Consider the following 17,880-nt stretch of genomic DNA (forward strand, 5'->3'; position numbering starts at 1 on the left):
ACATGTTTTAGCACAAGTATTAAAAAGATATATAACATTGACTTAAGAACACAAAATCTTCAGAAGAAGCAGCAAGTGAAATATAAATGCAAAGCCAAAGACAATTATTACACATAGAAGTAGCTGTGGTCAGTATAGTGTTAATGCATACTATACTAATTGGGTCCCAGAATTGAATATATTAGTCACCTACATATTAAGCAAACCAAACAGGATACGTCTGTTTCATGGATCTTCATTAATGTTCATAACCCCCGAATATCGCCCTGTACTTAAACAATTTCTGAACACATTTTAAATGTAGAAAACAATCTCCAGATGAACCAATAAAAATGTATTTTGTATAGGCAACATTTGCCCACCTTTTTATCTTTTTGTGCACATGCCTAAGAGAAAAAAGAAATGTTTTAAAATTATCTCAGAATTACTGTAAAAAACCTTCTTCTACTTCCCCTTGTTAAAAGGAGAAAAATGAGGGCAAATATACTCATAGGGATGCATCACTGTGACCATCCCAGAAGTAATTCTGATGGCCTTTTAAAAGCCATAGGATCCAGTACTAACACATCTCTGCTTGTATTTATTTTGTTACACTTGCGTTGGTGGGTGGGGGTGTGGTTTATGGTGAATGATGAAGATGAAAGAACTCCCTTGTTAAGGGTATTGAGGTTCTTGTCCTTCCTTGGTGCAAGAGAAGTTAAAATGACCGTAATGGAACGAGCTTCTATCTTTAAACTATGGAGATGGTCGGAACATGCAGTTTTTTTTCTACTAACTTTAGCTTCTTCTTTTCTTCCTTCTTCAATTTAACTTGCAAATACCTAAATTACCAACCTGACCTTCCCTCACTTTTTGAACAATAAATATTTGATCTTCAGGTGTACATTGTCAGTCAAGTTACCCAAGTACGTGTGCAATGCATTTCTAATATGTTGGCTAATGAAAAAGAAAAAAAAAACAGTCTCTAAACTATGCAAGCAACCTTTCTCATTGGGGGCGGGGGAAAACAGATGTGTGACATGGCTTTTCCTTGCTAAAGATATGATATTTTGCCACCGTTCTGTTCCTAGATAAATTGTACATCCTTTTATTTCAGCTCATATGCTTAAATTAAATCATATGTGCCTTTATGTTTAAACAACGGACCCAAATCAAGGCATGTGATTTTTGCAGCAAATTTCCATTTTGCCACGGTGACTAAACCGGAAATTACACATAGTTCACATTTATTACATCATCCATTTCTTTTTACAATTGCCTTGATAGGTGCAGCAGGTTAATTGGTCCCGTATTGATCAATGTAATAGTAGCTTACTATAACAGATATGCACTGATTAAATAACTCAGTGGATTAAGTATTCCCTGCTGACATCCTTCCATAATTTGCAAATCACATATCTGAGACCCATTCCATCCACTTAGGCCTCCATCTTCCCAACATTGAGACGATGAGTACCAGTGAGTTGGGTTAAAGGACAATTTATATATTGAGCTGCAAACAAAAACTGTGCTAGCAAGTACTATTTTGAAACTTGTTGATTGGTATTATCTGAAAGAGACTATTACTTATGGATTTCTTACCTTAGAATTACCTTCAGGCGTCAGACTGGATGTGGAGAATTTTTATCAGCAGTACCCCTGTGCGTCTGTAGGTGGCGTCGGTCGACTCTGTGTTCGTCGTTGGCGTCGTGATCGACGGAATGACATTGCGGTATCTACTTAGATGCTGCCCCTGCGTGCTGATGTCAGTTCTTTCTTTCATCCAGCGCAGATCCGGAGAGAGAGGTACCCTTAGTCTTTTTTTACTAGCGTTTTTTTGACTTTTGTCGGCTTCTTTTTTCGAGTCGTTCGACTCCTGGTGCAAGGGATGTCAAATTGATGGGCCGGCTTCAAACCTTGTGACTCCTATCACAAGTTGATGTTGGCCATGGACTCGCAACTCGTGTGCCTTTGGTGTTTGGAGTGTGAACACGACCCAAAGTCGTGCTCCGAGTCTTTGCGGGAGTGGTCCCGAAAGTTTCTTGAGGCCCGGCAGTCATCTCCGTGCAGCTCGGTCTCCCGGTCGAGAGGGAGGTTACCGGACCGGTCGCGGAGTCACCACCATCACTCCTCTTCGAAGTCTTCGGGTAAGTCAAAGCACACGAAGTTGTTGAAGAAGCTCCGTCGCTCTTCGCCTTCTCCCAGTCAGTCGGCCAACGCGACGCGGGTGTGGAAGGTAGTTGTCTGGCTTCGCCCGCGGAGCCTGTTGGGTCGACTCCGAGTGTAGGAGAGTGGGGTCTGCAATCCTATGGTCACCCCAGATTTTTGCTTTTTGCTTCACTGGTTGACGACTTTCCCTGGCTGTGGTCCTGATAATCAGACCCACAGCCTAGCTGTTCTCTCTCTAAATTGACAACCATGTACTTTAGGTGCATTTACCAATTGGTACTGGGCCACCTTATCAGTCCCTGTACAGTGTACCTTAGGTACCCAGGGCATAGGTGTACCCAGGGCCTACCAGGGGCTGAAGCATGTATTATGCCACCCCTGGCTGGCCATCTAAACAGACACAACTGGCTGGTAAGACAGCTGGGGCAAGGTGGTGTAATCACCCTTTGCTATAGATATAGGATACCTATATCTAACCCTAAAATGGACACATATACTCCTATCAGTCACTCCTATGGCAGGCCTTATCAATCCTGAAGGCAGAGTGCTTGGAATTTTGTGAGATGGTGCTCTGGCATGAGCTGAGCCCGTCTGCAGCTTGCGGAACCAAGTCCTAATAGCTGTTCCATGACAACGCTATACCATATACTCTTAAGTGCATTATAATCCTCGCGGTTAGCATTATCAAAACATGTCGAGTAAAGTGTCATATGAATTGGAATACTACCCCCTCGCCAATTCTGGCGACGGGGGTAGCATTCCACCCTTTTAGAGGGACACGACATGTATGTAACTGTGAACCCCGGTTAAAGTTAACTCGAGCCTTGGCATCACAAAATGGATGCTGCCACCACAGACACAAGTCTGACCTCCTGCTGCTGGGAGTCCTTCCAGCGAGAGAGGCTTGGACAAAGGGTTTCCTGCCTTGGGAGGTGCTAGCACCACCCCAGACAGAGGATTTTGTGTATTGGGTAGGACAGGCCTGAAAGGAATGAAACATGCCTGGGGCACACAAGGTGTCCTGTGCATACACCGGTTCAAACCAGTTGCTGGGGCATCCCATCCCCAACTCTGGCGCGAAAACCGGACAAAGGATAGGGGGTGTAGCCACCCCCCTTCCTGGTCCCACCCAGGGGAGGGACCTAGTCACTAGTGCAGCCCCCTTTAGGAGAATAAAGGTAGGAGCTGGTCCCATTCCAAATTAGATTATCCCGAACAACTTTACAAGAAGAAACTCTGGACTTCGACGTTCTGCTCCACAGAAGACTGAAGAATCTCCCTTGTGGGCAAGGAGTGTCCACCCTGCAACTGCAGGCACCATCAAACGTCCAGCGGCTTCACTTTGTCGTCTTCCCTCGAGGATCCAGACTTCAGAGCCCGACGAGACCCGGATTCCCAGACCTCTCCGACCTCAACTCACATCTGCAGCACAGCTGAGATCCGTGGGTGCGACGAGACACGTGGGACCGGCGATCTTGGAGAAAACTGCACTTCGCTTCCAGCACGACTCCCGAGGTAAACTGGACCAAGTGCTTTGGGGATTGAGAAGCCCCAGTCCCGAGCAGCTCCTGCAACGAAGATCAGCCCTCCAGCATCCACGAGACCTGCGTGGGGCCATTCTGCCTTATTGCTGCTCGACGCGTTGTCTGGTCACTTGCCGGCTGGCTAGTGACCTCCTAGACGACGATCTTTGAAAACTACACTGCTGGTCTGGTTGCTCCAGACTGGCCCTTGCTCCCTTCCAAAAGAGGAGCACCCTGGGCCCTCCTGGTCCACTCCAGACGCCGTTTCCACTCACCGTGTGGGTTGCCTTTGCCAAGGCCTGTTGACTCCAAATCCGGATCCGCCACCGCCGACAGCGAGAGTCTGCGTGAGACAGCTCGTGCCTCCATCCTGGTCGTCGAAGACACCTCCTGGTCCACGTGGCTACAGAGACAAGCGTCCACTCTTCACCTGATCGCGATGACAGCACCTGGTTCCCTCCTGGTTCCACTCCTGTCACTGGCCAGTGACTTCGAACACTGTCCCCTCTGCTTTCAGGTCCTCTTCTTCCTCGATCCACCCGTGGATCGCACCGGACATGTTCCACTTGGTCGCCTGCAGCATCTTTCTTCAAGGCTCCATTGACTTCGACGTGGAAACCCGACACACTTTGACACCTATGCACCCGCAGCCCGTGGGTGAGGACACAAGAGCATTTCGGTGCTCAAGAGTAGATTGACTCTCCTAGTGTCCAGATTTCCAGTCGTTTTAGTCCTAGATAGTAAAGATTGTTCGTACTTACCTTTTTCGTAAACTGTACTGTCCATTGACTTTGTTCCGCATCTCGCGTGTGAGTTCACACTCTGCACACGTGTCCCGTGGGCCTCCTATTACTTACCTGAGGTTAGGATAGTGTAGTCCCAGCGAACCTACAGCCTCTGGACAGCTCCATTCCTTCTATCGATTTCCTTATACCATTTACTTAGTATATGGTTTGTCGTGCCCCTAGGGCACCATTGTAATTTTGTGCAACTTATCGTATTTTTCCTAAGAGATTGTCATGTGCTTAGCCCTCTGATCTCATAAAGAGTTCAGAGGTGTTTTGTTATTAATAAATATATTGTTTATTTTCATAACAACCTGTGTGGTGTCCTTTCATCTGGTATTCAAGGGGTTATATGTGGTAAAACAGCTGGCTTCACATGCCAAAAGAGTTTAGCCTAAGACTGCTTTGTCCATGCTACCATTAAGATAGCTGGTCTATAAGGTTGACTTACAACGAATCACCATAAGGGTTGTTTAGACTGATACAAGGTGATCACTAGAACTAGTGAGCATCATATATCAGGCCAACTTCTCACATTGGTGTGCAGCGGTTGGGATTTGAGCTTGCTGTTGTTTTTACCAAATATAATCTTGAAATATCATTTGAAAGATCACATAAGGTACCATAGGTACATATAACAAGCTTACAAATACTACTGAACCAGCTATTGTAGTAGAAAGGGCCTAGCACACCCTGACTACAACTCTTAGCAAGGGATCAGTAGGAAAACCCATAGTGTAGGTAGGTGCATCACTTACACCTCACTAGAAAGCATGTCTACCCAAGGAGAGACTTCAGAGACTCCCCTAGCGGTTAGTGACCCTCCACAGGTCCTTTCCAGATATGCAGCACTCAGTTTCCAGGAGATGAGACAATTGTGTACCTCCAAGAAATTGAAACAGGGTTCCAACCCTACCACTCCTTTTCTGTTAGGTCTCTTAGAGACATATGATGCTAGAAGGGCTTCTAACACAGGCCCCTCTAACCCAGATGGGAGCATGCCCCCCTTAGAGGGTGAAGCTGGTGATCCAGACTCTAACCCCCCTGAAACAGAGAATGTAGATGGTAGGGAAGACGGAAGCTTATCTGAGGATGAGGCAGACAGTGGGCAACCTTTAGTCAGCAGACTTACAAGGGCCAACTTAGACCTACATATGGATAATACTAGGGGACCCCTGGTGCTGTCCATGAGCAGGCCTAACTTTGGTGTTAGAAGAGATAGATCTCATTCTAGGGACTCCAATATATCTGTGCACTCTCGTGCCTCTCATGCATCTGCTCAGAGGAGGATGACTTCCCCTCAGAGGAGAGAGCATGAGGCAAAGATGAAGGAGGCTAATCTGAGGATCCAAAGGGAAGAACTTGCCCTTGCCAAAGAGAAGCTTGCCTTTGCTAGAGAGCAACAGTTGAGTGGGGTAGTCCCCACTGGTGGCAGCAATATCCCTAGGGATAAAGAAAGGGGTTTTGATACTAGAAACCTGAGTAAAATAGTGCCCTCCTATAAGACAGGAGATGATATCCACAAGTGGATAACTGCTCTGGAGAGGGCCTGCAAAGTACAGCAGGCACCCCAGAGTCAGTGGGCAGCTATATTGTGGCTCTCCTTTGAAGGCAAAGGTAGAGCTAAGCTCCTCACTGTTAGAGATGAGGATGCTAATGATTACCAAGTCCTGAAAACTGCACTGATTGATGGGTTTGGCTTAACAACTGAACAGTACAGGTTAATGTTCAGAGATACCCAGAAAACTCAGGCTCAGGATTGGACTGACTTTGTTGATTGTGCCACTAAGGCTTTGGAGGGCTGGTTACTGGGAAGTAAAGTTACTGATTACACAGGATTGTATAATCTAATCATGAGAGAGCAAATCTTAAATAATTGTCAGAACCAGTTGTTGCATCAGCACCTGATTGACTCAGATCTGACCTCTCCCCAAGAATTGGGAAAGAAGGCAGACAGATGGGTCAGAACCAGGGTTAAGCAGCAGAACCAGAACCAAGGTGGTGGCCAAAAGAAATCAGACCAGAAGGGTAATAATGAGAATAAGCAAAATGATCAGAAGTCTTCAACAGGGCCCCAACAACCTAAGGAGGGTGGGCCCCAAAATTCCCAAAAGAAGAAGAATGATGGTCCTAAGAAACCATGGTGCCAATACTGTAAAAGTAAGACTCACTGGTTTAGTGAGTGCACCAAGAAAGGCCAAACTCCTACCACTACTGTCCCTAAGACACCTGCACCCCCTAGTACAGTTAGTAGTGGTAGTGTACCTTCCAAGGCTATAGTTGGGTTAACCCTGGGAACTGAGGTGGGTTCTGACTTAGTCAGAATACCTACTCAGGCAGTTCTTGTTTGTACTGGGGACATGGATATGACCCCTACTGTAAGTCCTAGTACTCTGGGCAAATACAGGCAAACGCCTTTAATCAATGGAAAAATGGCTCAGGCCTACAGGGACACATGTGCCAGTGTCACTATGGTGACACCAACATTTGTGGACCCTGACCAGATCATGCTAGGTTCAGACTGCCTAGTGACCAATGCTAGCAATGTCACTGCCAATCACAGTATGGCAGTTGTTAATTTCTCCTGGGGAGGGGTAACTGGCCTCAAAAGGGTTGTAGTTAGTTCAGACCTCCCAGTAGATTGTCTCTTGGGCAATGATTTGGAATCCTCACTGTGGTCAGATGTGGAGTACAGGACTCATGTAGAAATGCTAGGTCTCTCCTCACATGTCCTTGCTGTGACCAGGTCACAGGCCAAGAAATGCTCAGCTGAACAAGTGCTGGATCCTGGAAGAATGGACCAGACACCAACCAAGAGGAAGAGCAGTAGGGGTAAGGCTGAGCCTTACCCCTGCCTCAGGTTGAGGATCAGCCCTCTCAGGAGGCTGACCCAGAGGCCCCAGAAGGAACTGTCCTAGAAGAGCTTGAACCTGAACAGGTTGAGTTTCTTGGGACAGGGGGACCTTCCAGGGCAGACTTGAGGCAGGCAAAGTTAGACTGTTCCTCCCTTGAAACCCTCAGGCAGCAAGCTGCTACTGAGGCTGCAGGGAATGCTACAGGTGCCCATAAGGTATATTGGGATGAAGGACTCTTATACTCTGAGGCAAGAGACCCCAAACCTGGTGCTACCAGGAGGCTGGTCATCCCCTTGTCTCTTAGAGGTTTCCTTCTCACCTTAGCCCATGAGATTCCCCTTGCAGATCACTTAGGCCAGAACAAGACTTGGGACAAGCTTTCCCCACACTTTCACTGGCCTCACATGTCTGAGGACACCAAAGAGTTTTGTCGCTCATGTGTCACCTGTCAAGCCAGTGGCAAATCAGGTGGCACCACAAAGGCCCCCCTTATACCACTACCTGTGGTGGGGTGCCCTTTGAGAGAGTGGGGATAGACATTGTTGGACCAATGGACCCCCCAACAGCATCTGGACACAGATTTATACTGGTGGTAGTGGATCATGCCACCAGGTATCCAGAAGCTATTCCCATTAGGACCACTACAGCTCCTGTTGTGGCCAGGGCCCTGCTTGGAGTTTTCTCCAGAGTGGGGTTTCCTAAGGAGGTGATCTCTGACAGAGGTGCAAACTTCATGTCAGGATACTTGACTGCAATGTGGAAGGAGTGTGGTGTAAATTACAAATTTACCACACCCTATCACCCACAGTGCAATGGGCTTGTTGAGAGATTCAACAAGACCCTCAAAGGGATGATAAAAGGGTTACCTGAAAAGCTTAGGCGAAGATGGGACATCCTTTTACCCTGCCTCCTGTTTGCTTACAGAGAGGTCCCACAGAAGGGGGTTGGCTACAGTCCTTTTGAGCTTCTGTTTGGGCATCCTGTAAGTAAGAGGACCCCTATGTCTTGTGAAGGAAGGATGGGAGTTACCTCTCAAAAAGCCTAAGCTTAACATAGTGGACTATGTACTTGGTCTCCGCTCCAGGATGGCAGAGTACATGGAGAAGGCATCCAAAAACCTTGAGGCCAGCCAAGAACTTCAAAAAGCTTGGCATGACCAAAAGGCTGTCCTAACTGTTTATCATGCAGGACCGAAGGTGTGGGTGTTGGAGCCAGTGGCCCCAGCAGCTCTCCAAGACAAATGGTCTGGACCCCATACCATCATTGAGCAAAAGGGTGAGGTCACCTACCTGGTGGACCTTGGAACTCCCAGGAGCCCCCATAGGATGCTTCATGTGAACAGGCTCAAGGCATTTCTCGACAGGGAGGACATGGGCTTGCTCATGGCCACAGATGAGGGGCAGGAGGAAGAGAGTGACCCTCTCCCAGACCTGCTCACTCAGAACCCTGATGATGGGTCAGTTGATGGTGTAGTCTTTTCTGACAGCCTCTCTGAGCATCAACAAGAGGATTGTAAACAAGCTCTTCAATCCTTTAGACAAATGTTCTCACTGACACCCAGTCAGACAAACTGGTGCACCCATGAGGTGGACACTGGTGACAGTCTGCCTGTCAAGAGTAAAATCTATAGGCAACCTGACCACGTCAGGGACTGCATTAAGAAAGAAGTTCAAAAGATGTTGGAATTGGGAGTCATTGAACCCTCAGAGAGCCCTTGGGCTAGTCCTGTAGTTCTAGTGCCAAAACCTCACACCCAGGATGGTAAGAGAGAGATGAGGTTTTGTGTAGACTACAGGGGTCTCAATGCTGTTACTAAGACATATGCCCATCCAATACCTAGGGCAGATGAACTCATAGACAAGTTGGCTTCTGCAACCTTCTTGAGTACATTTGACCTAACAGCTGGTTATTAGCAGATCAGATTAGCTGAGGATGCCAAGGCCAAAACAGCATTTTCTACCCCAGGAGGTCATTACCAGTTTGTGGTGATGCCCTTTGGTTTGAAAAATGCACCTGCGAGGAGGAGGAGCCTAACCAGCAACCATGATGGCCGCCTGATCTCTCGGCTCCGCTGACCCTCTTGCTTTTCTCCCGTTTTCCGCCTAATCCTGTGATTTATCCTGCCATTACGAAGTATCGGCGGAAACGGGACGAGCCCCCGGATCTATTGGTGTGCTTTGTTGCTGGACCCCGGCGGTGCAACTATTGAAGCATCTCTGTCCCTGCCTCGCGCTGCGCGGCTACGACCGGGTCTTTGTTCTCGTACTGGGACCGGCCTCGCTCACTACAACAGTCGCCGTCGCCGGTGAACCAACCACTGTGGCGCAAGCCTCGTCCTGCTCCCTGTGGCGTGCTTTCTTGTTTTAAGGGCTCACACGTCGCCGCTACGGGGAACACATTGTATCGTGTTTTTCGCCCGGACACGACTCTACTTGATACTTTGTCTCCCTACGAGCCGGGCTGGGCGCCATCTTACAGGCGGTTCTCTCTTCCTGATACAGCGGACCCTGGGCTGCTACCGAAAATACAGCTGTCCTCCCACGCCAACGCTCATACTCTGCGCCCATGCAGTGTGCCTCCCCTGAGCCTCAAGACTGGTTGCGCCATCACTCGGATCTACGCGGTGCCCGGCTGGCCACGGATGGTAATGGTGGATGGCTTGACGGGCAGTGCTGCCCTTGTTTGCCCCGCGTGCGGAGGACAGCTGAATCCTCTCATCCCGGTGCACCAGTGCTGCTCAGTGACGTGATGTGCGCCCTGGCTACTCTGGGAGAAGCTCTACATTCGGCTGCTCGTGAACTGGGAGACCGGCTGGCTTTGATTTCCCCTGTGGCGCCATTGCTTGCACGTGGACGCCACCGGGAGCAGGACACTGTGTCTCTTGTTGAAGTTGCCCTCTGTTGTCCCTCCACTCCGGCTATTACTGGCAAATTGAAGGTGCGAGACCCAATTGCAGTCAAGATGCCGGCTGTAATATCCTTGGAGCAGGCTGCAGTTTCGGGACGTGTGGTGCGGCTGGAGCAGCGTAGCTGGGCGCCATGTCTTGTTTCTCCTCCCGAGGTCCCTGGCGTGTCTCGATTCCTTATCCTGATGCGACTCCTATTGACTGGGCTTGCCAATCCCGGGGGATCACGGATGGGCGCTGTTCTTGTTTGTGCCACGGACACCTACATTGCTGTGTATCGGATGGACTTTATTGATCGTCCCTCCACTCAGGTCTGGTTATTTGGTTCGCCTGCTTCCTTCAAGATGTCTACCGTGAGGCCGGACTATGTCGCTGCTTTACATCGCAGGGGGCAGGGCTGAGAGCGCCCCCCATTATGTCGGGACTGTTTCACTTGCATCGCTGGGACACTGATGGACTGCCGGGGATATTGAAGATGGGTATTGTACTGGTCGCGGGGTCTGGGATCGGGCGGCCGGAATGAAACGTTGTGGTGCTTTTGGGAAATTCGCTGGCCCTCCTCCGGCCTTCTGTGGATTAGGTTTTTCTTCTTTCTTTTCTCTTTTCTCCTTTTCTTGCCTTTTTCTTTTGTGTTTTATTCCCCTTTTTTGGTCTCTTTGTCTATATTTCGGGTTCCTACTGGGCGACAGGCACGCTGCTAGGGGGGGGGGGGGCCGTAGTCACATGCAGTGGTGCAGGGTGGGGGGATGATGTTTTGTATTGTTTTATGTTTCTATGGCCTTCTTTATTCTTCGTGGTTTTGGTTGTTTTTCCTTTTTCCTTTGTTATTCCCTTTTTGTATTCTCCCTTCTTCTCGTATATTTAGATCGGGCCGGGGATCGGGTGGTGTTACTTTCTGGGTGGGTTCCGCACTTTGTGCTTATGGGGTTTGCGCTGTTTCTGGGATTTTGTGTGCATAGCGCTGATAACAGTACGTACCCATTGAATGCTCGCATATCCTGTTTCTCCTCCCGATTATGTTTTCAATGGGTGTTTTTCCTCCTTCGGGGCTTGTTCCCGATACAATTCGCTTTACTGTGTGACGCCGTATCCTCTCTTCCTGCTATAAAAAGTGCCCTTTCAAATCCTGCTGGATAGTGGCTACGTTTGCACATACATCCTGAAGTGGTTTGTCGATTGGGTGGGCGCAGTCTTGCGCGGACTGTAGTGTATTGTTTGTATACACTGTTTGCAATGTTTTACGCACGACTCCCATTGTCGTGGTTCCTTTGGTTGCTATTCTGTCGTATGGCCCACCTTGTCGGTTGTCTGAACTGAGTGTACGATTTCTCTCTAATCTCATAAAATGAAACCTGCATGATTCTTTTTCCGTCTGCTGTTACTACGTTGTAGAGCTATTGTTTTTCGCTTTCCGCTTTTTGCGATGACCTGTAATGTTTCTGTATGTCATGGCGGCCGGCCCGTAGTGGTTGTAGGCAGACGCTGTGTACTGCCCATTAACTGAATAAAGGTTTTAAAAAAAAAAAAAAAAAGAAAAATGCACCTGCCACTTTTCAAAGGTTGGTGAACCAAGTTCGCACTGGGTTGGATGACTTTTGTGCAGCATATCTAGATGATATTGCTGTCTTTAGCTCCACCTGGGAGGATCACCTGATCCACCTGAGGAAAGTTTTGGAGGCCCTGCAAAAGGCAGGCCTCACTATCAAGGCCACCAAGTGCCAGATAGGGCAGAGTCCGGTTGTGTACCTGGGCCACCTTGTGGGTGGAGGCCAGGTTCAACCATTGGAGAGCAAGATACAGGCCATAAAGGACTGGGCTCCTCCATCCACCCAGACACAGGTCAGAGCTTTCTTGGGCCTGTCTGGTTACTATAGGAAGTTTGTCAAAAATTATGGGTCCATTGTGACACCACTTATTGACTTGACAAGCAAGAAACTGCCAAAGAAAGTTCAGTGGACAGTTAGCTGTCAAAAGGCATTCGATGACCTAATGCAGGCCATGTGTACTGCACCTATTCTCAAGAGTCCTGACTCCTCCAAAACCTTCATTGTCCAAAAAGATGCATCTGAGTTGGGTGTGGGAGCTGTTCTATCTCAACTGAATATTGATGGTCATGACCAGCCCATTGCTTTTATAAGCAGAAGGCTGACCCCTAGAAAGAAACGTTGGTCAGCTATTGAGAGGGAGGCCTTTGCTGTGGTTTGGGCCCTGAAGAAGTTGAGGCCCTACTTGTTTGGAACTCACTTCAAGATTCAGACCGACCATAAGCCCCTCTTATGGCTAAATCAGATGAAGGGTGAAAACCCCAAACTTCTTAGGTGGTCCATTTCCCTACAGGGGATAGACTTAACAGTGGAGCACAGAACAGGGACTGACCATGGCAATGCAGATGGTCTCTCCAGGTATTTCCAATTAGAACAGGAAGACTCACCTGGTCAAGGTTAGTTTAATGTCCCTAAGTTTGGGGGGGGGTTATGTAGGAGAGTGGGATCTGCAATCCTATGGTCACCCCAGATTGCTTTTTGCTTCACTGGTTTACGACTTTCCCTGGCTGTGGGCCTGCTAATCAGACCCACAGCCTAGCTGTTCTCTCTCTAAATTGACAACCATGTACTTTAGGTGCATTTACCAATTGGTACTGGGCCACCTTATCAGTCCCTGTACAGTGTACCTTAGGTACCCAGGGCATAGGTGTACCCAGGGCCTACCAGGGGCTGAAGCATGTATTATGCCACCCCTGGCTGGCCCTCTAAACCGACACAACTGGCTGGTAAGACAGCTGGGGCAAGGTGGTGTAATCACCCTTTGCTATAGATATAGGATACCTATATCTAACCCTAAAATGGACACTTATACTCCTATCAGTCACTCCTATGGCAGGCCTTATCAATCCTGATGGCAGAGTGCTTTGAATTATGTGAGATCGTGCTCTGGCATGAGCTGAGCCCGTCTGCAGCTTGCGGAACCAAGTCCTAATAGGTGTTCCATGATAACGCTATACCATATACTCTTAAGTGCATTATAATCCTCGCGGTTGAATGCTAACTTTGGTATAGCATTATCAAAACATGTCGAGTAAGGTGTCATACGAATTGGAATACTACCCCCTCGCCAATTCTGGCGACGGGGGTAGCATTCCACCCTTTTAGAGGGACACGACATGTATGTAACTGTGAACCCCGGTTAAAGTTAACTCGAGCCTTGGCATCACAAAATGGATGCTGCCACCACAGACACAAGTCTGACCTCCTGCTGCTGGGAGTCCTTCCAGCGAGAGAGGCTTGGACAAAGGGTTTCCTGCCTTGGGAGGTGCTAGCACCACCCCAGACAGGATTTTGTGTATTGGGTAGGACAGGCCTGAAAGGAATGAGACATGCCTGGGGCACACAAGGTGTCCTGTGCATACACCGGTTCAAACCAGTTGCTGGGGCATCCCTGCCCCAACTCTGGCGCGAAAACCGGACAAAGGATAGGGGGTGTAGCCACCCCCCTTCCTGGTCCCACCCAGGGGAGGTACCTAGTCACTAGTGCAGCCCCCTTTAGGAGAATAAAGGTAGGAGCTGGTCCCATTCCAAATTAGATTATCCTGAACAACTTTACAAGAAGAAACTCTGGACTTCGACGTTCTGCTCCACAGAAGACTGAAGAATCTCCCTTGTGGGCAAGGAGTGTCTACCCTGCAACTGCAGGCACCATCAAGCGTCCAGCGGCTTCACTTTGTCGTCTTCCCTCGAGGATCCAGACTTCAGAGCCCGACGAGACCCGGATTCCCAGACCTCTCCGACCTCAACTCACATCTGCAGCACAGCTGAGATCCGTGGGTGCGACGAGACACGTGGGACCGGCCATCTTGGAGAAAACTGCACTTCGCTTCCAGCACGACTCCCGAGGTAAACTCGACCAAGTGCTTTGGGGATTGAGAAGCCCCAGTCCCGAGCAGCTCCTGCACCGAAGATCAGCCCTCCAGCATCCACGAGACCTGCGTAGGGCCCTTCTGCCTATTTGCTGCACGACGCGTTGTCTGGTCACTTGCCGGCTGGCTAGTGACCTCCTAGACGACGATCTTTGAAAACTACACTGCTGGTCTGGTTGCTCCAGACTGGCCCTTGCTCCCTTCCAAAAGAGGAGCACCCTGGACCATCCTGGTCCACTCCAGATGCCGTTTCCACGCACCGCGTGGGTTGCCTTTGCCAAGGCCTGTTGACTCCAAATCCGGATCTGCCACCGTCGACAGCGAGAGCCTGCGTGGGACAGCTTGTGCCTCCATCCTGGTCGTCGAAGACACCTCCTGGTCCACGTGGCTACAGAGACAAGCGTCCACTCTTCACCTGATCGCGACGACAGCATCTGGTTCCCTCCTGGTTCCACTCCGGTCACTGGCTAGTGACTTTAAACACTGTCCCCTCTGCTTTCAGGTCCTCTTCTTCCACGATCCACCCGTGGATCGCACCGGACATCTTCCACTTGGTCGCCTGCAGCATCTTTCTTCAAGGCTCCATTGACTTCGACACGGAAACCCGACACACTTTGACACCTATGCACCCGCAGCCCGTGGGTGAGGTAACAAGAGCTTTTCGGTGCTCAAGGGTAGATTGACTCTCCTAGTGTCCAGATTTCCAGTCGTTTTAGTCCTAGATAGTAAAGATTGTCCGTACTTACCTTTTTTGTAAACTGTACTGTCCATTGACTTTGTTCCGCATCTCGCGTGTGAGTTCACACTCTGCACACCTGTCCCGTGGGCCTCCTATTACTTACCTGAGGTTAGGATAGTGTAGTCCCAGCGAACCTACAGCCTCTGGACAGCTCCATTCCTTCTATCGATTTCCTTATACCATTTACTTAGTATATGGTTTGTCATGCCCCTAGGGCACCATTGTAATTTTGTGCAACTTGTCGTATTTTTCCTAAGAGATTGTCATGTGCTTAGCCCTCTGATCTCATAAAGAGTTCAGAGGTGTTTTGTTATTAATAAATATATTGTTTATTTTCATAACAACCTGTGTGGTGTCCTTTCATCTGGTATTCAAGGGGTTATATGTGGTAAAACAGCTGGCTTCACATGCCAAAAGAGTTTAGCCTAAGACTGCTTTGTCCATGCTACCATTAGGATAGCTGGTCTATAAGGTTGACTTACAACCAATCAGGGTTGTTTGAACTGATACAAGGTGATCACTAGAACTAGTGAGCATCATATATCAGGCCAACTTCTCACACCGAGCCTCCCTCCCTTCCCGGGAGCCGGGGTGACCCCTACCCAACTTCATAGATTTAACGAAGCCCTCCACTCCATCTATGGACAGCCCGTCTCCGCCGTAGCGCCTTCGGCCGCGCGGACTCGGCTGAGGGTTCTAGCCTTCAATGCCGGCAGCTCTGGCTCGTGTGCCGCAGGGCCCCCAGGGATCCAGGCCTAGATCATGATCGGTGCCGGTCGACCATACGACACCTCCTCCAGCGCCGAATACATTGGCGACACCTCCACCCCTTCTGACGCCGGTTGTGATCCCAACCGGCATAGACCCCGGCCTCCACCTTGACATGAACACGGAGCCGGACTGGTGTCAACTGTTACTTTTGTACCTCTGTTCTATCCTGGTGTTCCTTGTCGCCCTGAGTGGCAGCCAGAGGAGGGTGAGGAGACTGGGAGTGGTCTATTGACCCTCAAGCAGACCAGCTGGAAGAGCCGGACTGGAGAGAGGAACTGGGTGAGGCCAGTGGTCTGGATATATCCCCAGACCTTAGTATGCTTTCTCCCCCTACCGCAGCTACTGGGGATGGAGCCTCCTACACTGTGGTGTTGCGTATGGCGGCTCGGGTCTTAAGCTACCTACAGTGGCAGTCAGGACTAACCTCCTGACTGAGATGCTTCAACCATCAGCAGTCTCTTTGGAACCCTTGCTGCCATTCAATGAGGCCCTCACAGACATCCTTCCGGGCACCTGGTTAAAGTCAGCACAGGGGCTGGATAGGATGATTTCCAGACGCCACCACCCGGCCCCGGGCGACCTCACTTTGCTCTCCCAACACAATACCCCTGAGAGCTTGGTGGTTCAAGTCTCAACGTCAAAAGGCGCTTTCCCAATTGCTCCCCCAGATAGGGAATCCAAGAAGCGGGATCATTTTGAGAAGATGTTTTCTTCCGCCAGCTTAGGACTGCGGTCGGTGATCACCGCATGTCTCTTGGGCCGTTATACCCACTCTGTGTAGGACACGGTTGCGCAGGTTCTGCCACGGTGCCCGGAGGAGGCCCAGGCCCTACTCTCCTGGGCAGTCGCTGAAGGGAGGGACACAGCAAAGTTCACCATTCGCTGGGGGCTGGACACCGCCAACTCGATAGGCATGGCCAATTCAACGTTGGTAGCCCTGAGAATTTACGCCTGGCTGAGGTCCACTGGCTTTTCGGGCTATGTCCAATCGACACTTTTTGACATGCCCTTTGATGGCCGTCGCTTCTTTGGCGACAATGCGCTTGAGTGCTTCAAGGATTCTAGGGCTACGGCAAGATCCTTGGGCCTCCCTTCCACCTCTGGTCCCGCGCAATCTGCTTTTCGCCCCTTTCGTGCTATGGAACGGGTGCCACACCACGTTCTGCCCAGAGCCACAGGCCTGCACAAGCTGTCCAGCCTATGTGGGGCTGGGGACGTGGGACCCACTGCTGTGGGTTTAGGGGCCAGTGGGCGTGCCAGTCCACCAGTGCCCCCTCTGCAGCAGCCTCCAAACCTTCCTAGTCCGACTTTTCAGGGCCATCAGTTACCAGTGGCCAGCAGGATCCGCCATCACCCCCCCCACTGGCACAACATCACGTTGGACAAGTGGGTTTTGCAGATAGTCCGATACTTCCTCCCCCTCCCACCATGCCACCTACACTCCATCGCATGTCATAGGATCACTTGGCCCTTTTCCGTCAGGAAGGTGGGGCTCTCTTGGCCAAGGGAGCCATTGAGCGAGTCCCTGTGCCTGAAGTAGGTCGTGGCTGCTACTCCCACTACTTCCTGGTGCCCAAGAAGGACAAAGGCCTGCGTCCATCTTAGAGGTCCATTAGGATGGCGGACAGACAAAGTCCGTCCGCCATCCTGTCGGGGGCCGGTACCGTCCGCCACAAGGGCGGAGGATCCGTGCCCCCAATTAGGATGCATCCGCCACAGTGGCGGGTGCATCCCGCATTTTTTACATTGCGGTGGACGGTGCTTGAAGCACCGGCCGCCGCAATGCAAAAAATGCACGTTGCATGGCGGTGGCGATCCGTCCGCCATCCTAATGGACCCCTTAGACCTCAGGGACGTCAACCGCTTCCTCCAGAAGGAGATGTTCAAAATGTTGACATTGGCTCACGTCCTGTCTGCCCTCGACCTTAGAGACTGGATGGTAGCATTGGACTTGCAGGACGCTTATTTTCACATCCCCGTCCTTCCAGGCCACAGGCGTTTCCTACTGTTCATGGTAGGCCACGAGCATTTTCAGTTTACCATGCTCCCCTTTGGCCTTACCAGCGCCCCTTGGGTGTTCACAAAAGTGATAGCGGTGGTTGCAGCTCATCTGCGCAGATCAGGGGTTCCAGTCTTCCCCTATCTGGATAACTGGTTGTTGAAGGCGGGCTCGCCCGAGACAGTCGTCTCCCACCTCCAGACTATGGCCGACCTCCTGCATTCGCTGGGGTTCTCCTTCAA

General features: G+C 50.1%; 1 protein-coding gene across 3 annotated transcripts in view; it reads left to right on the forward strand.

The window, feature by feature from the left end:
- Positions 1-17,880, forward strand: part of PHKB (phosphorylase kinase regulatory subunit beta) — a 1,437,099-nt gene that overhangs the window by 956,541 nt on the left and 462,678 nt on the right. The gene's annotated exons all lie outside the window — the stretch shown is intronic.

This window comes from Lissotriton helveticus, chromosome 12, assembly GCF_964261635.1.
Source record: "Lissotriton helveticus chromosome 12, aLisHel1.1, whole genome shotgun sequence".
NCBI classification, from domain to species: domain Eukaryota; kingdom Metazoa; phylum Chordata; class Amphibia; order Caudata; family Salamandridae; genus Lissotriton; species Lissotriton helveticus.